Source organism: Centroberyx gerrardi, chromosome 14 (genome assembly GCF_048128805.1).
Source record: "Centroberyx gerrardi isolate f3 chromosome 14, fCenGer3.hap1.cur.20231027, whole genome shotgun sequence".
Classification (NCBI taxonomy): domain Eukaryota; kingdom Metazoa; phylum Chordata; class Actinopteri; order Beryciformes; family Berycidae; genus Centroberyx; species Centroberyx gerrardi.
Genome location: NC_136010.1, coordinates 29595418 through 29616452, shown reverse-complemented (window position 1 = coordinate 29616452; position 21035 = coordinate 29595418).

Here is a 21035-nt window from a genome sequence, read left to right as displayed (position 1 = left end):
AACCCCACAAAACACATTAAATGAGACTTCTGTATTCTGTCCTATCCAGAGTACAATGCATTAGTGTTACAGATAAGCAGTTGTGCTTGCCTGGACCTCAACTATCTGGCCAAAGCTCTCTCTAGTCTCTACTGATGTCTGATCCATCATCAAGAGTCAACATAACTGCCTGTACCAGCCTAAATCAAATTTTCAATCTTATACTTCCTTCCCTCTCTTCCTCACTCTTTCCTTGTTTCTGTCACATTTGTTTCTCATAATAGTTTACATAAATTTTCATAATCATTACTTTCTTTAACACTTACTCAGGCTCTTGCTTTGTGACTGCTAGCCAAGCAATGGCTTTTCTGAAGCCAAGGCTTGACAAAAGCTAGCACAAACTGTCACGATCCAGCCTCCGTGAACCTGTCTGCTGGTTGTGGGTGTGTTTTGGTTTTGTCTGTCTGGCTATTCGTTTCCCTTGCCCGCTCTCTCTCCACACCTGGTCTTCATCCACAATCAGCGCACCTGTCCCGGATCAAGCCATCACCACTCCTCTTAACTCCAGTATAAAGACGCTGCAGAGAGAGCCAGTCACTGCCGGATCGTTGTGCCATACATGGTTTGTTGTTGTGCACACTTCCAGCTCTCTAGTTGTCTGTTTGCCTGCTTTTTTGCCAGTCTGCCTGTTGCCAGCAGCTTTACGCCTGTTTGCCTGCCCGCCTCGTCTGCTCACCAAGCCCCGCCAGCCAGCTCTCATCCTGGGAATCACCTCCACCTGGCTGCCTTCCCCACGGACTTCCCTCCCCAAGACCCCAGCTCAAACCGCCAGTCTTCTTCTCTTCGTCACCATTAAGCAGAGAATAAAGACTTGTAACTTTGACCTTACCTGTTCGTCCTGGTCTGCATTTGGGTTCAGCCTAGATTCCTGACACAAACCTGTTAAGTGGAGGGCCAACAAACTTCATGAAAAGCAAAGCTGATATGCTTTTGACCTCTAAGGTATATCTTGTGCTGCTTAAAATGTTCATCTGACTAAAGCCACGCTCACACTCAGCTGTGGAGATGACCAGTGTGTTCACTGCTTGAAAGAGGGATTTCAGCTCTTTTGGTGGTCTCAGTTCACCAACAGTTTTGACAATGTCAATGTTTTCCTTCGGGCCAGTTAGAGGGCTGCAGCACTTTGATGTTAGTGCTACACAGTGACCTGTGTAGTGTGACCTGTAGTGTTTAATCCTATATAGTCCAAAAATGCCAAATCTCTGTTTAATTGTAGAGGGGAACTTTAAACTAAATGATTACAGCAATTCTTATCATGGAAAAACATTGTACAGATTATATTGTTCCATTTTGTTGTTTAATTATTTGTTTTTTTGTGCAAAAATACTTTTTTTAGTCAATATTTCAGTGTTGTGGATTTGTAGAAATTACGCTTTTATTCTGAAAAAATCGTACCGGAAGTCTTATTGTTATTTAAGCCGGCGGAACACAAGCGCTGACTTGATACTGCCGACGACTTGCCAACAACGGGACAGCTTTCCGATTCTATATTTGGCAATGATTGATTGATAAATACACCATTTGAGATTTTAACCTTACTGTTGCCCAAAAGTCTCATGTCATCGCTGGAGTTGATGAAAAAAGAGTGTTTTGCATCTGGGACCTTGTCCTCGGCTTCTCTGAAAAGAACATTTATCAAAAAGAGGAGAGTCGCTCCGAGGGCGCAGCAGGATGCGGACAGCGACTGTCACCTCTGCAGGTAAGAAAGGAGTTTTCTACAGCAGTATTATGTCAGTGTCATATTATTCATATGACATGAAATTCAGAATATACATCTTGGCAAGTAGTATCAAACTGATGTAAGTTGTATGAGGATGCGGTCTTTTAAAGGAAACCAGCCATAAAGTCATGATTGTGATTTTTTTGAGTTGTTTTCCTTATGAGTTTAGTTTGAGTTGAGTTCCTTAGTTTACTCTCCTTGTCATTTACCACTACAGCACTTATGTATATGGTACACAGCAGAGATATAGTTTACCCACCTTTTATTTGCAGGAATGGAGTTTACCACCTTTTTAAGCTTACGTAAATATTTACCTCTTAAATTCCAACCTCATAGTAAGTAGTGTCAAACGAATGCAAGTTATATGAAGATAGGGTCTTTTAAGGAAAAACAAATGATTGTTTTTCCAAAAGTATGATTGTTTTTTGTTGCCTTATGATGACCGACAGGAGGTCATAATTTACCCACCTTTTTATTTACCACTACAACACTGGTACACAGTAGCCCAGCAAACTGGCATTGAATCAACCTATAAATGTTTCAGTGTTAGTTACATTGAATCAACAGTGAGATATACAGTAACATTGATTCAACATTGTTCAACTTGTGGTTGCTCATTGATCTAACATTAATACAACATTGAAAATGGGCTAAAAACAGACACAAAAATCAACACAGTTGAACTTTAATTTCAGACATCTTTTTGGTTGATTATATAAAATTAGCTTAATCGGATTGTATAGTGACATGCCAATTTCATTTCCTCTGAGCCTGGAACATCAAGGCTAAGTGATGCTGCATTTGACATGGTCTTCGACTAAAATAATAAACCAGCAGGAGACTGATTTCAAAAAATGTATTTTAATATTTTTTTTTATCAGAAGGACATTGAAAACACAAATCCATTGAAAATTGACTAAATAAAATAAAAGAATATTTCCTTTCCTTGGGGTGGGGTGTTGGGTTCAGCCCTGTTAGTCTGACTAACCCTAACAGCTTCTTCTTCTTCTTCTTCTTCTTCTTCTTCTTCTTCTTCTTCTTCTTCTTCTTCTTTCTCTTTTTCTTATAGGAAATCTCAGCAAAGCTTTTCCTACTCTGTCTCCCTCTTTACTTTACCATTGTCTAAATAAATGGTGAATAAACTGCCCTCCTTGGTCCTTCGTGATTACACTACTGTTCCCAACCTTGTCTGCTTGTGTGTGCAATGAAAATGTTTCAGGTTAATATGGAAAAGCAAAAGACAAACAAAATCTTGGTCAGTGTCTTCTCGGGCCTACACAGAGTGAACAAGTATGGATTGAAATGAATGTTTATACTACATAATAGATGGAATAAGGGGATAAAAATGACTTGCATATTCACATGAAAGCTGGATGGGCTGACCCCTCTCTCACACCAGGGATGAAAGGTCAAGGAAATGAAAAATAAATTACTTGGTGCGGCTTTTTAACTGCTTTGTCGGTTGGTTGGTAGGGTCGGTGTGTTGGACCCGAAAAACAAACACAAGACATATGCAAGCCTAGTCCTCCCTACTGGAAGTCAACGAGACGTAGGGCAGCATTTTCAGGCTCTTGGGCAATGCGCTGTGCCATAAAAACAGCTGCTAAATCTACTCATATAGTAGACTCAGTACAATCCATTTCACATTTCAAATGTGCATTTCAACAATGGGGAGTCAGTCACTCAGCGGTTCGGCAAAAACAAGAGCTAGACTTGTGCATTGGCTACTACTATATAAACTATGAACCTTAATGTCATCCATACCTTAATACATCCATCCATCCGTACATACAAGCAAGGACACACCAAATGGTAAGTGAAATGATGATAGCTTACCTCTCGTCTGCAGCTATTTCCAAATAAACAAACAATGACAGCTCAAGGATAAATGTAAATTAGTTATATTGATGGCCTACACAAAGGGACTTAAGCGCATACACGTGTCAACAATGGGGAGTTAGAGACAGTCACGCATGTGCGTTTCAGCAATGGCAATTTCAGCAATACGATATTATCCCGATAATTATTAATAAGATGAAAACCCTCAGTACTGTAATATGCTTAAATGACATAAAAACAAATTTATCATGTCAATAGCAACACAGTTCTCTTTTTTTAAACACGTTTTAACATAAGACTGTAGAACGTATGTAAAATATTTATGTAAAATAGTGACTTTTTGCGTTTGCTGTTCAGCCTCCCAACAAGTTGCCGGTTAACGCAGTGGTCGGTGGTAATAAGAATGAGGGTAGGTGTAATAACAGCGAAAAATATGAGTTAAACCATTATCCTCAAAAACACGGGCAGAAGCGACACTCCAACAATTAAAAAAAGAAGACTCAATCACCACAGTTCTTCATTTTGCTGGTTTCTTTAATTTGTTTTTTGTTTTTTGGGATGAGACCCATTCTGGACAGCACACTGTTAGTTTGCCTTTTTTTTAACAGTTGGAGTGCTGGTTCTGCCCTTTTTTTGAGGGTAATGCTTTACTGTTGGCTAGTTTGTGGCAGAGCACCCAGCCAAAGTATTTTTTTGAGAAGTGTGCTTGTTTTTCCCTCCTGCAAAAAATGAGGTGTAAGCTTTTGCGAGCCTTCTGTAGCCTATAATTAGTGTTTGTATGTATTATTATTCTATCTTCCTTTCTTTCTTTCTTACTAAAACTGCCTTCCCATGCATGAAAACCCACCAAACTTGGCACATAGCTCCAGTCCCATGCCAAACATGAATCTATTTTATTTGGTTCAAAAAGTAGACTAAACTAAATAAATAGAATCAATGTAACCTGTGCAGGAGATGTTATTGAGTCCAGATTAAGTGTGACTTATCTTGGAATAACCCTGGACCATTCTCTCTCAAGGGTTCCTTTAAAGAGTGCAAACAAACGAAAGTTTCTGTACCGCAAAACCAGGGAGTTTGACACTAAAATCAAAAAGCTGCTTGTGTCCGCGTTGATAGTCTCATTTTGATTATGCCTGTTCAGCACGGTTTAGCAGATTGTCAGCCAAGCTAAAACATAAATTACAGATAATGCAAAACAACATCATCCGTTACATGCTGAATGCTCCCTCCAGAACCCATATTGGGGTTCGGGAATTCAGAGCAGTCAACATGTTTCCACTAGAGCTGCATGCTGAACAGCTCAAGTTGAACCTAATGTTCAGTGTTATAAACGGGACTGCCCTAGCTTATCTGAGCAGCCAAGTTAGGATGGTCCACTCCCAGCATGAGTATAACACTAGAGCCAGTGTACGCTCTTGCACGGTGGCTAGAGTGAAAACCACTGCCGAGTATTATTATGGAATAGACTGCCTCAGACTATCAAGATAGTGCCATCCAAAAATGTTTTTAGTCAAGTCAGAGCCCACCTCTGGAAAAAATGTGTTTGCCTTGTTAGGCTCTAGACTATAGGATCAGGTGCAGATGCATGCACGCACGCACACACACACACACACACACACACACACACACACACATACACACACACTCACTCTTCCACTTGCATTACCAAGAATCTGGGCTGTACTATTGCCTGTGCTTTTATACCCAATAAAGTAAATCAATCAATCAATCAATCAATCAACGACACTCACTAAAGTATGGGCCAACAATCCATGCCACAGCTCTGTAATTTTCTGAGGTTATTGGCCCAAACAAGAAAAAACGTTTATACACTGGCACCTATACTAAATTATGAAGTCCACCACTCAACAACTGTAAAACTAATTAAATCTAACTAGTCCCACATACTTTGCACAAATTACATGAAAATCCCTACAGAGCATCATTAGACCTGCCCAAATAAAACTATTGTTGGGGTTTTCCATTTAATCAAAAATTGAGCCCACAGCTCATCAAAATGTCTGACTGTAAATGGTACTGTACACAGCCACGGTGAATTGCTGCTTACTCAATGTCCAATCTTCATGTAAAAAATAGAAAATATTTTCCTGTCTTGGTAGATGAAACTTACAAAATTCCAAACTTCTATCTCAAAAACGATTTTTTTTTTAATTATGTGAATTCTGCCTTTATGGAAACCATTGCAGTCAGTGGAAAGTAGAGCATCTTTAAACATCAGTTTTTCGCTTATGAAGCATTTAATCCTTGTAAAAATAAATTACAGACATCTCTATATTGTTTAGATAAAGTACACAAATTTTATGTTGAAAATTGAATATTTGACACTAGTTTGAAATCTGCCTTTGTATGGATGGACAGATCTTATCATGCACCCTGATGGTTGCCTCAGTCATAGTGTGACGCCTCCTCTCATCAACAGATAGCTCAACAAGTTCATGACTTGCCCTTGGTGTCAAAGGTTGTGAGTTTGAGTCCTGGGTGATGCTGAATGTGCTTTCTTTGTTGTAACTCTCTTTTTCCTCTTACGCTACATCTGCCGGCCCCGTCCATGACTGCTTGCAGTCCTAGTTGGGTCCTGTATTGTCACTGCTTCCTTGTGTTTTGTGTCTTTGTGTTTTGTATGTATATCTCTGTACTTATGTTTCTATTATTAAATGTAAAGCACATTGTGCTGCCTTGTGTATGAAATGTGCTCTTTAATTAAACTTGACTTGACTTGACTTAAAGGAATATTCCACCCTAAAACACTAGCACTGTTAAAAACAGCTATTGTTCTGCCTTGTATTTAAGTCCATTTTGTTGTTGTTGTTTTCTCTCTCTCTCTCATTCCCACAGATAACAGGGCAAACCTAGATGACAGTGCAGCTACAGTGGAGTTTGATAGCAGAAAATTGTGCAACTATCTAAAACATCAACAGTCAACATCAGGCAAACCTCAGGGGTTGTCAAAAGGCATTCTAGGAAGTGTAGGAAATCACTCACTGAAGTAGAAGTAGACGAGGCAGGTTGAGGGAAAGTGGGTACACCAAAAAAATAATTACACTTCATCACAAAATAACTCCTGGAATGCATTGAACATCACAGATTGGTGATATCTAACAGTGTGGATTTTTCCTTAAAGGAATAGTTCACCCAAAAATTTAAATTTGGTCATTATCTACTCATTCTCATGCCAGTACAAACTCGGGTGAGTGTTTTTTCTTCATATAACTTACCTGGAGTTCTCCAGGCTCGCTGCTGGAGGAGCTTCTTCCAGTGAATGGGAAGTGAATGGGGAGCCAGACGTTCTACTTCAAAAAGGGCAATAAATGTCCATAAAATTACTCCATAAAGCTCGTGTAGTATAATCAAAGTCTTCTGACGCCTGCTGATCGCTCTATGAGTCGAAAAAAACGTAATTTGATCCATTATGTCATGAAAATCTGAGTCGATCGCCGCATTACCAAACCTCGTGAGATGGAGGTCGCGCACTATCGCACACACAAACCTTGCGCGGCCACGGTGGCTTCGCGAGTTTTGGTAATGCGGAAGTACATGCAATGGCGATCGACTCAGATTTTCATGAAATAACGGATCAAATTACATTTTTTTCGACTCATAGAGCGATCGTCAGGCGTCAGAAGACTTTGATTATACTACACGAGCTTTATGGAGTAATTTTATGGACATTTATTGCCCTTTTTGAAGCAGAACGTCCGGCTCCCCATTCACTTCCCATTCACTGGAAGAAGCTCCTCCAGCAGCGAGCCTGGAGAACTCCAGGTAAGTTGTATGAAGAAAAAACACTCACCCGAGTTTGTACTGGCATGAGAATGAGTAGATAATGACCGAATTTTAATTTTTGGGTGAACTATTCCTTTAAAGTCAAAGCAATCATGGTAGTTATATGTATTCAGACCTATTGTAGTTTCATTTAAGCCTCCTCCAGTTTCTCACCAGTTGTATTCATCTGTTGCAGGTCTTCCATATTCTCCCTCTCTGGCAGTAGTCGCACTGTTCGTCGGATTCTGACAGCTTGCCTTCTCTCTTTCCTGGCCCTGCTTGGTTCTGTATCCATCGACCTCAGTTCCAACTTTGACCTGTTGCACAGTACAGAGGCTGCTTATGACGATCTGGCTTCATGTCGGACGAAGGCTATTCTGCAACTTGTCAGTGAACTTCAAAAGATGAGAAGTCTATGGACCAAAGATATGGGTAATGAGACATTCGAGGCAACTCGTTTTTCAGAGGTCATGCTACCTGTGTTGAGTCGTGTCTGCAGTGACATGACGGGTCACAGTAACAGCCAGGGGCTCTCTTGCAGTGTCGAATTGGCAGGCTTTTGTCAGGAGATGAGGCAAAATTTTCGAGAATTTCTAAATGCTACATGGGAAACAGATGGCACGGATGAAAATGGTACCTCTGTTTTCTCCTTAGCCATCCAAAGACTTCTTGACATCTGCTGGGGGACTGTGGAAGAGAATATAATTAAGGTCAAACAGTATTCAGACTGGAGAGATGTGCTGTCTGCAAGACTTCTGGTAACATTCATAGAGCTCAACCACCAGCTGAATGACTTCCCTCACATTGCAATTCAAGCTGACTTTCAGTACAAGTGGACACACATACTAAGCCACCTTGGCTTTGCCAGGGTCATGGCTGAACGACTGCACGACTGCTGGTTGGAGAACATAGACCTAAAGTCAAACTTAACCCACCGTGTGAAACATGGTTATATTTTAGATTCAGATTTGTGGCAGATCTCTGGAGTGGGAACAGAAACTCTCTCTGGGTCTCACACAGGCATTCAAGCTCTGAGAAACACTCTACAGTGCCTGTTTGCCCAGGCAGTTCCAGCTCTCAGGCTGGCATCTCGATCTGTGTCATCAGGACTCAGTATGAGGATCTGTCTGCTGGCCATGGCCTGCCTCATCTACCCAGTGGTGATGGTTTCCTTCAAGCAGATGACCGAGTGGATACAGAACTACGCCCTCAGCCTGAGGGAGAAGACCGAGGACCTGAGGCGCCAGAGACGGCTGGCTGAGGATCTCCTGCACCAAATGCTACCCAAGTCAGTGGCCAAGCAGCTCCGCCAGCAGAAACATGTAGAAGCAGAGAGCTATGAAAAGGTTTGTACAGTAGTCAAGAGTATAAGCAGGTATATAAAGTATATTTAACTATTGTATTTACAGCAAGGTCATAAATTTGCAAAAAAAGCCCTTGTAAATTCATAACATACTTGTGAAAATAAAAATGAGGGGGCAAAAAATGCCCCAGATGATCAGGAGCATTGGTGGAACTTAAGGATTTTGGGCACTGGTCCACTGTATAAATTTCACTGTACAAGCCCAGACAAATTATTACTAGCCTAGTATAAATAATATAATATTCAAGTTTAACAAGGCAGATGATGCTCTAAAATGATATACATGCATAAAAATCACAAGTTTGGGGAAGAGTTAATATCGAAGTTGACCTGAACTGAATTGAGTGTCCGGAATTGGATAAGCCAAACTATGTGCACTATCATGCATTTACAGGTACTGGAAGAAAAAGAATTACAAGATAAGGTAGAAGTGATATTTAACTTGAAAGAAGACACTTTTTCCCCAGCCTTCTGATTGGTTAGACAGAGAAGAAGTTTTGGCAGGAAGGAAGCAATAAAGTAGAGAGACGGTGCCACTGTTGATTTATTAAATTGTCATAGTTTAAAAAGGTTGTTACACACTGAAAAAATCATCAACATGACCCTAGAGTCGGTATAGGTATCTTCGTGCTTAATCCAGCCCCATAACAGCTGCTGCTGATGTAGTTCAGTTCAGTTCACTTTTATTGTCCACAAGGGAAACTCAGCAAGGCACAATAAAGACACAATGACAACACTGATACAATATAAATACAAAAAGGTCAATCCCAATCTAAATAAAAAGGATGAATGGTGGCAGAAACAATGGGTGTGCAAGGAGAGAACAAATATATTTGTGTATTTGTGTTTTTATGTAATGTGCAAAGTAAGCATATTTATTGCACATGTGATAAAGGAATACACATGGGATAAAGGTATAGTGAATAACCAAGTATATAGTATATATAGTATATAGAATAACCAAAAGCATTTGGGTGTAAAAGGCGAGAGAAAAACTGCTTGTAATATTTAGCATTTTGAAAAGTAACAAGCACATTTTGAAGTGAACCACCATCATGAAACCTATGCTTCATTCTGTTGTTTTCCTCTTTTGCACTGTATTACAATTTACTACCCTTAAAAGCAAACACAATGGCAACCAACCATATTTTTGAAGGCAGCCAATATAATAACCTTTCCTGTTGATGCTCCCCGTTCACTTTTAACATTTAACCAAACAAACACGTGGAGCTTATGATGTTAAGAAATGGTATTGCTGCAATAAGCTACCATGGCAAGATCTGCCAACATGCTGAATGAACATGTGTGTTTGCTGTCTTTGTTGCTATTGTTGGCGTAATTACCTATAATTGCCCTATTCCATATTCATCAGGAGATAAAACAGGTTATACGGGTGAAAATTGCGTCTGGCTTATTGAAGAGGCTTGAAGCAGCTGTACCAAAAGCACTCTGCTTGGGTTATTACTGAATAGGATTGTGGGCTCATTTTTATACAGATTTGGAGTCTGGGCACTGGAGTATTCTGGCAAGAAAATGTAAAAGCAAAGTAAGATTAGCTATTGTGCATCTAAAATTTAATTTTAAATGGATTTGTACCAAACAGGTAATCTGTAATCTTGTATTTTTTATTTAGTCTCCATCTTTGGTGCTAAGTGTGCACTGCACTTCACCACAGCATCACCTGTCAATCAAACAGTGTGTCCAGTACTGTGACTCTTTTTCCTTGGATTTTCTGTTGATGAAGTTTGAGTTTCTGTAGGTTGCGCCCTTTTCTTTGTCTGTTCAACCATGGTGGCTATTGCTGCTCATGCTAACTACCCAGTTCTTCCTGTGCTTATTCCAAACAAACTGGAAATGTAAAATGCATCACTTCCTGTGCAGCAGAGGATTTCGCCTGGGAAAGAGCTACCAGAAACCGGGTGTTTAGATGCTTTCATGAACTGGCCATAGGTTGAATCAGGGACATTACTAGACTTAAAGCACTACTGGGGCACAGGCCCCCAACACCACATCTCTAAATATCAAGTTTCAATCTATGCACAGTTCAGCAGTGACAGCATCTTTATCAAGGGTGCCAATAATTGTGGAGGGAACTGTATATCAGCGACAAAATGATGAGAGATACTTTTCAACTTCAAAAATGTGACGTTGCAATGTGACTATTCACAAAGTTGGTAAATAGTTGCAATTAAGATGTACTATGGATAATATCACTGTTAAACAACATACTGTATAGTCCTTCCATAAGTTAGGCCTCCATGTACCCCATACAAGTTGCCCAGTAAGACACTGTCAAGTTTATTCATAGTAGCTTCCATCTTATCAGCTATGACCAACAGCTAGTATAAGTCACTCTGTCAGTCAGTCGGTAGGGTCAGTCTGTTGGTTCCAAATATTTCAAATGACCCCACCAGACAAATTATTCAAACAGTTTAACTCTTGAACCCAGCAAGCACAAAATTATTATGCTATTTGACATGGTCAATTTAAAAGATAACATTTTTCCACCAAGATACTAAGAAAAATGTTACACCCCATAGATAAGAATGGCGTGACGTTTCAAATGGGCCATGCCTACAAGGTGCGGTACAAGTGCAAAACCCTATTCAATTTCTTTGGACAAAACAAAAAAATCGACATTTTCTGTGGTTGCTCTTTCTGTGTTCTAATAATTTATGTGAAATGTATGTGGTGTTGTTAATCGCCCATAACCTTTTCATATCTGTTAAACAACTGCATGACCATTATAATTGAATTATCTGGAAGTCATGTTAGCATTTTGACACATTTTTTTTAATAATCTTGCTGTTGTTTGACAACTGTGAAAAGGTAACAACAAATTATTTACACCATACACATTTCCAGTGTTGGGCAGTAGCGTCGCTACAAGTAGCGTAAGTGGCGAAGCACTTCCGTATGACAGTGACATCACATACCAATCCTTGGGCTGATGCCTACGACGTCTCTGGTGCAGGTGTACACACACACACACACGTAAACAAACATAGATGAACATACACACACTCTCAACACTTTGCTTTATGTTATTATGTGGAGCACAGGTTTTTTTGTTTGTTTGTTTATGTTGCCAAATTGGTATTGTTATAAGAGCAGTTGCTTGGAAAGGCACAACTTGTTTTATAATAAACAACTGAACATTTTTTTGCCTGCCTATTTGTTTGACGGACAGTTTTTCTTGATCACTGAGATAACATTGATTTGGCATGAAGTTGGTTCAATGTAAAAAAAAAACAAAAAAAAAAACAACTGCTAACTGCTTTTGCCATGTTGCTCGTAGCTTAGCTAGCTACATTTCTCTGGGGGATAGCTTAAATGTAGTGGAGCTTCATTTAATGTAGAGTAACTGGTAGCTTAGCTCACTACATTTTCCAAGTAGCTTGCCCAACACTGTACATTTCACATAAATTATTAGACCACAGAAAAAGCAAACACAGAAAATGTCTATTTATTGTTTTGCTCATAGAAATTGAATAGGATTTAGCACTTGTACCGCACTTTGGAGGGCGTGGCCTTTTTGCCGCCTCATCGCCATTCTTATCTATACCAAAATTCATCTTTTAATTTGATAACATTGACTGATGTTTCACATAACAGATCACTGGTTAGGCCTATTCATGAAAATCCTTATTAGTGACTGCACAATCTAAATAAGTAAAGGCCTAGGCTACCATTTGGTTACAGATTATCACTAATTACATGCTTGCTTATACATTAATTCTTGTGAAACATTAAAATTTGTGAAATACAACATATTTGTTGTCACCACCTGCATTTTGTAATTTCTTTGATACATTTGCTGAGTTTTGTAGCAAGATGCTAACAAATTTTTCACAAGATGCTGTGTTTTTACCCAATTTTGTCCAGCTAAATGAATCATTTTCTATACTGATAGTCTCCATTCTCTGGCTTTCCCAGGTTACCATTTTTTTCTCTGACATTGTGGGCTTCACCTCCATCTCCGCTTCATGTACTCCTCTGCAAGTGGTGGAGATGCTGAACAACCTCTACATGTGCTTTGACACGCGCATCGACTCCTACGATGTGTACAAGGTAGTAACAACATGAAAAACAAATGTGAAAAATAAAACTCCCACACATTGCCTTTGCTTGCAAATTTTACTTCAACAATAGTCAATACCACTGTTACGATTGCAGGACAGGGAACCCAAGTGCAAGTAACAGAGAGGCAGGGATAAGGTTAAAAGGTAGTATTGTAGATGATGATGTGGGGATGGTGATGAGGGGAATGCGAGGAGAGCTGAGCAGGCTTGGATAGTGGAGGGATCCAAGGGCAGGGGCTGGAGTCAGGCTGGCAGGCGGAACTGCAGGAACACAGAGAGGCAGGTTAAACAGGGAAACCGGTACAAGGAACTGAATGCTGAATAGCAAAGTACAGGAACTAGAAATGGCTCGAAGCGTAGTGCACCGACAGGTAGCAGAGTCTACGATCTGGCGGAGACTGGGTGGTGAAGCATGGCTTATGAAGAGGGCTGATTAGGATGCAGAGCAGCTGTGGAGACCGGGAGCCTGACTCCAGCAAACCTGAATACAATCACTCACTCAATCAAGCACTCACACACACACAGGCACACAGGGGAAAACACTGGGAAACAGGTTAGACTGGGGATGAAGCTGAGGTGGAGGGGACTGAGGCAGGCACCGTAACAACCACTGCTTCGGAACGTATGATGGGGCCAAATTGTTGTAATTTCTCTTCTTTAATCAAAATGCTCTTCTACTCTACTCACATGGTTAGGTGTGCAACAGTGTGTACCTTTTCAAATTTTCAGACATTTTTTTCTCAGTGTAGCTGTCTAGAAGACTTAATAATAAGTGTATGGGCAGAAGCTTTTCTCCTTTAGTAGTGCATCCTCAAAGTCAATGGTGGGATTGATTCAAATACTGCAAAACTTAAAGTAGGCCCGCACTAAGCCTTGTTCAGGTGGAAAAGGTGGACGTGCCTCTACTTTAATTTAACCATTGGCTCAAATACTGTCTTGATTATAACAGTGATTCATATAACTGGTTGAAATCACCTGAAAAAGTAATTGGTTGCTATTCTATTCTAGTCTAATCTAGGCTACTCCTTCCTCTATCTATTATATTTGAAAGCTTATGGTGTCTGCATTCATACCTCATCTCACATAGCACTACAATAGTGATGTCATACGTATTGATTTTTCATTAAGTATCGATTCTGAATTTTTGAAAACAATGTCAATATCCGGTGCGCCATACATTCCATAACAGCCTTGCTGAACGGCGGGGAAAAATGAAAGGAAACAGGAGCCTGTATTCAGCCTGTACACGCTTAGGATCACTTTGATAATGATGTGTCAGCGTCTGCCTGCTTGCCTGCCTGTTGCAAGCCCGCAGAAATTAGTGTCAGTAGTACTTCTGGTTTAGTGATGTAGCCTTCAAAATAAAAGTAAACTGAAGGCCTATTCTCTCACAGTGTTTTTTGGTTTGCCACTTCTCATTTCCCTTTTGCTTAGTTGAATAGGCCTACAGTATACTCTAAATGTACTTGTTTACTTGTCACTACAGTATCAATTTGCTATAAGTGTATTACTGTAAGCCAGCGACATTCTGGCTATAAACTGATAGTTTTTATTTATCACAGTACGTTTACATAATAAGATAAGATAAGATAAGATAAGATAAGATAGTACTTCACAATCCCCTTGGGGAAATTCAGGTGCCACAGCAATTGGCAGAACAGTACCAAGGAAAAAACAAGTACAAGAAGATAATAAAGAAGAGGTACTAAGATAAAAAAAAAAAAAAATAGAGGTAATGTACATAATATAAAAACTATATAGACAGTGCAAAAATGCAAATAAATGCTAATAATAATAATAATAATAATAATAATAATGATAATTAATAATGATAATAATAATAATAAATGCGTATATATACTATAATCAATGGTCAGAAGTTCAGTTATTAGTGCCGGTGAGGGAAAGGGGGTCTCTGAGGGGGGTCTCTGAGGGGCTAGGGTCCAGGTCCAAGACATTGTGTGGGGTGTGTGTGTGTGTGTGTGTGTGTGTGTGTGGGGGGGGTATGGCTGGCTGGCACAGGGGTCGCTGATGTTGTTAAACAGTCCAATGGCCGCCGGCACAAAGGAACGCCTGAGCCGCTCCATCCTGCAGCGTGGGAGGAGGAGCCTGTGGCTGAAGCTGCTTCTCATCAGCCTCAGCTCGTCATAGAGAGGGTGAGAGGGGTTCTCCAGGATGACATTGATCTTTCCCCTCATCCTCCTCTCTGCCACTGCTTCCAGACTGTTTGAGTCCAACAACAGAGCCAGCCTTCCTCACTAGCTTATTAAGTCTGTTGGCTGCCCCTGCCTTGATGCTGCCTCCCCAGCACACCACAGCAAAGAAGAGTGCACTGGCTACTACAGACTGGTAGAACATCTGCAGCAGCCTGTTGCACACATTGAAGGACCTGAGTCTCCTCAGGAAATACAGTCTGCTCTGTCTTTTCCTGTAGAGGGCCTCAGTGTTGTCCGACCAGTCCAGTTTGTTGTTGAGCTGCACTCCTAGGAACCGATAGGAGTTCACCATCTCCACCTCCTCCTCCTGGGTGGTGACAGGGTTTGGGGGCCTCCTACTCCTTCTGAAGTCCACCACCAGCTCCTTGGTCTTATAATAATGCAATTATAATGCGATTAAGGCATATGAAGGTAAAAGGTAATTGTAGTCTGTACTGGGCTAGATTAGGGGATTATTCTTACCTATATCTGCCATCCACAACAGTTTGTAGGATATATTTCGGTTGATGAAATCGCTATATCCATCCAAAGGCAGCAAGACAGTTATGTTCGTTCCATCTGCAGCCTCTAATGTGGTGCGCATTCCCAAAGCGCTGTGCAATTACGCATATCACAACCAATGTAAATTGATTAAATATTGCAATACCAGCATCAGGCTCTTGCAAAATATGTACACAAACTTCTGTGTTTTTGTGCACACCAAAGCAGGTAGGCTACTCCACACAGCTTCCAACTTTCTACAGTGCAAGTCATCGGGAATACAGGAGATGGACGGTGACACTGGTGACGCGCTGGACACAGCAGCTCACAGCTCCATCCAAACACAACGCAACAACTGCATGCCTCGTCTCCTTCCTTCCAACAGGTTTCCCAATGGCCTAAGCATGCCATTTTGTAATTGTAATAGGCATAAGGCTGCGACGGACAACATGGTACAGCAGAATTATGGCTGTGGTTGTTTTGATTAAATTTGAAAGTGGCGGGACAGGAAACAAGTTATTTTTTATCAAAAAATATATACAGTATGTCCCATTTCTACAATTCTCTTTGGATAGTCAAACTAAGCGGTTTAGTCATGTAAACGGGATTATTCTGGGGAGTTGTCAGTTTATGCAATCATGTAAATGGCTTAAGACTATTGCTGTAATCACAGTATTGCAATACTCGCATTATTGTGCACCTGTAAATGTAGACAATGAACGCTGCAGGCGTAGCTAGGCTATTTGATTGTCGTCAGGAAATAGCCTACAATACACATACATTTGAAATGCTGATCAGAAAATAATGGAAAGTTAAAACACAATCTCCATAAGGTAAGAGAATTAATTCACAATCATTTATCATTTATTAGGCTTCCTAAACCCTGGAGAGCTGCAGCTGTTCGCTTCCTAACTCAAACAATGTAACAATTTACCGATAATTTGTAGCCACACACACAGAAGGACATTAGTATTATTGAACACAGCACCAAATATAGTTGTGATCATCTAACTCCTCACCAGGGAAATATATTTACAACAATAATATTATTTATGCGGTCGGACTTGAGTGGCTTTCGTGTTTTCACCAAGTGAAAAAACAGCGCCGTTCGGGTTTTTGTTAACTCCCACAGTTACACAGGTATGCTGCCAAATGGCTGCTTCAGTCTGTAAACCCGATCATGTAGCCAATGGTGTTTATTTGTACTTCTGGTCACATTTTGTTTACAGCTTCAGATAATGGATACAAACCACTGAGTCGCGCTACTGGACTCTACCAAGCCAAATTACATTTGTACACAGTTTGGGCACCATGGTCAGTGCCAGATTTTATACTTTGGCACCATAACATAAAACTGCAGGCTGTGGTTGTAATGCTGTCCATGGTGCTGAATAATTGTATATGTCTCGAGGTGATATAATCTAGGGTTACACTGCCACCATAATATATTATGCAGTCACAGGCATTACAGCATACCAACAATAACAAGATTATAATGTGCTAAATTATTTAACATAGGCTATGGACTGACAAGAGAATATTATTTGATCAATGTTAAAAAGTATCGGTCGTAGGTCACTAAACTACCAGTTTAGAGGGCCCCGATACTCTCTGATAGGATTTTTCTTATTTCGATTACAATTAGATTTAAGGCGATTTGCTTGATGTTTGGTCTCTAGAATGATAAATACTAGCTACGTCAAATTTGGACTCACTCAGGCTGAGGTATGGCAAATGCAACACCTGTCCATGTCCAAGTGACGCCCATGGCTGTGCATAATATCCTGCTGCCTATATTCCAGTGCGCACAGTCTGACAGCCACTTCATGACAATAACAGCTTGCATACATTCAATAAACAGCCGCACACGGAATGGCTATATTTAAAAAAAAACAAAAAAAACGAGAAAACATGAAACAAGTCGGTTTGCAACAAACAGACGGTTAAAAACGTACACGGATCCAGAACCATTAGAAAATTAATGGAACTTTGAGTTTGACATAGCGCCTATTTCCTGGCATAGTAAAATCCCATTGGGGAAGCATAGCCGTAGATTACACCACAGAGAAGAGAGAATGGTGCTGTGCAGTAAAATGTATGTCGCTCTTTTAGTTAAAAATGCAGAATATTATTGTATTTTTCATTAAAATGATGACAGAAATTATTAATCTGAATTCTTGCTTATTGGTTTTGATTTAGCCTAATACAAATAAATTAGTTTGAATCTATATTTTTACGTTTAGCTGTCCCGCTTTTATTTTGAGGGCTAAAGACATAGCCAAGAAAGTTTACGGCATGTGGAGAACAAACTTGACGGGTAGTTTGCCTACAGAGTGGGGAGAGGGGTAGAAGATGCAGCAGTAACACTTCTAAATTAACTCTACTTGGCAGGCCCTCAGACTCATGCCAGGCTTTTATTCGTAGCCACCGCATTTTCTTGCTGAGAAACTATTAAATTATTGATTTTAATATTATTGGCTGAATTGTGGACTTCCTCTCAGATAGACCGCTGTGTGTGAGGGTTAATAGCGTCATCTCCGATAGATTATGTTCATCCACTGGTTCACCTCTGCCCCTTCTTTATTTAACATGTGATTTTGCATACATGAGCCATATCATTATATACTGTATATCGATATCGAAAAAAATCCTTATGATTATCGTGATATTGATTTCAACCATATTGCCCAGCCCTATTCACAAGACTACAGAAGTCTTTGTACTTAATTTACAGCATCAGCTGAATAAATTCTGATGTAGCTGTGTGATGTCCTAATCTGAGGTGGAGACAATAGGGGATGCCTACATGGTGGTGAGCGGTCTACCTGAGAGGAACGGGGACAAACATGCTGACGAGATCGCCAAGATGTCCCTGGATCTCGTGGCAGCCGTCAGACAGGTTGCTATCCCACACATGCCCAACCAGAGGCTGCAGCTCCGAGCCGGCATCCACACAGGTGAGAGGAGCTCACTTAAAGGATAAGTTTGGCGACTTTGAACGTATATATAATTTGTCTCTTACATACCTGTAGTACTTGGATCCACAGAGAATATTGACTCCCGAGTCAGGTGTCGGTTGAAATGGTGAACTCTGTTGCCTCTTGCTGCCTCTTGCTATCTCCAAAAAAGCCATCCTGTGACAATATGGCAACCAACCGACAAATTTATATCCACGGCCCGGAAAGCAGCAGCCCCGCACCATTTCCACCCAGCCAGCAGCAGCCCCACACCATTTCCACTCACCAAACTCTACAGTTTACAATCTGACCTGACCCTCCGCAAAACTAGATCACACCACCAATAACACACTTTCACCCCACAGCAGTCTGTGCTGCAACAGGGAAAAATAGTTCAGTGATTTCCTGATTAGTGAAAGTGTGCGTAATGGCGGAATTGTCATGTTTACTCTCAACTCCCCTGTAGAGCCTACAGATGGCTTTTTTTGGAGATATTTTTACAAACCCTATTTGGACTCATTGTTAGCAGCAAGAGGCCTAACAACGGAGTTCGCCGTTTCAACCGACAGCTGACTCAGCTCATTATCTCTCAGCCAATATTGTCTGTGGGTCCAAGTACTAGAGGTATGTAAGAGTCAAATTATGTGCAGGTCCAAAATCACCAAACCTATCCTTTAAAGCTGCAAGGTCTTTACTGCCCCATAGCACATAATATATACTATATATGACCATAATATATCTGTTGGAGGTTGATGGGGTTGTTGATCAATACTAATGACTCAATGATTTCTTAGCAGGTGCTGAGATGTCTGGCTTTCAAACCTCACTTTCTGTCCCATACTCTGTTTTCGGAACATGAACTCCCCATTGGAATAAGTTTTGCAAACTTTATGTGTTATCCTCGATGATTTTAATTAATGCATGACTGATGGCTGTGTCATCAGTCTCTGGCAGTTGCAGCCAGTATCTCATTCTCCTTGCTCTTTAGGTCCATGTGTGGCAGGTATAGTGGGCTACAAGATGCCAAGATACTGTCTGTTTGGAGATACTGTCAACACAGCCTCTAGAATGGAGTCTACTAGCCTGCGTAGGTGCACCCTTACACACATGCACGCGCGCGCGCACACACACACACAAACACACGTTCATCCATGCACTCACACCCAACACATGCCACATGCATATTATGGAATTTAGAGAGGTGTGTATCAGACCAGAACGTCTGTGAATTTGATTCTCTGTGGAAGTCAGGAAATTTTACTAATAGGTCACTTTACAGGAATATCGTAGATTTCCAAATTATTTTCCAGATTAATTGCATTATATGGTGGTTTTCAGTCCAACTGTAATGGAAACCTGACTGAAAAACAACATTAACAAACCAGGAAGGAAGAACTTTTTAAGTTCATGGAAGCGCGCTGACTTAATTATGGGAAGTCATAGAAAAGTCATTGGATTTTACATCAGGGCCACAGCAGGAACACTGATATCAGGCAGAGACGTTTTGGCCATCCCAATATTGAGGCTAAAAACCAAAAATCACTACTTAAAACACATTTTTATAAACAGCCATTTATGTAGTTGGTTTTTGTTACCTATGTTATTCCTGTTGTTACTGTTTTTCGTCCTTGTTTGACCTTTTCATCGACTATCACATTGGGTTGTATTTATTATTTAATCTGCAGTATACATATACTGTATGTTTTACTAAACACAATTGGACTTCATGTCCCTTAACAATGAATTTCCTGGTGTTCATTTTATTATACTGCCCTTTTATAGTTTCAGAGTTTTCATTCAATTAGCAATAGGCTATTTTTGCCAGCTTTGCTTCTTTATTTTGGTTTTTAAATTGGTCTTAAACTTAATTGCTGGTAGCATTTGAAAAAGTCTTAAAGTCTTAAATTTGTTTTTCTGAAACCTTTTTCTGATACCTTGAGGAATATGGCAGAAATATTGATAAGCTTTTTTTTCCATAATATTGTCTCAATACATACAGTAGTATAGAGGTTTTGCAGTTGGATCAGAAATCTCAAAGCAACCACATCTGGTGACATCATGGAGGTCCGTTGGAGAATTGGCCGCATGCAAATAATGTCTAAATAGATAATAACAAGGGTATGGAGAAATACCCTAAAAATATTTCTGATCCATTCAGTAATGTCATAAGTGAATAGTCTGATAAGATAGATAGGTTTATAGGTTAATGTAACACAGTAAACTGTCTTGTCTTTAGCCATAGTCTCTACTACAATGCTTGTGTTGAGTCAGCTCAATTGAGTCAGCTCAATTAACCTGAACAAACTGTTGGTTTGCTTTGTTACCTAGTTAACTGGCCAGCATTCTAAATGAGCAACGCATGTTCAGTCAGCAAACACCCTAATGTCACCATTTAGCTCGCCATGCAGACTGCTAGTCTGCTGGTGAAAGAGTCTTGCTGCTTTTGTTCAGTACTCCTCCCCAGCTCCACCTGCTTAGATATGATTTTATGTACTGTATTGGGGGGGTGGGGGGTGGGGGGTGGGGGGGTCTGTACTCCCTGACTAAGTCTAATGC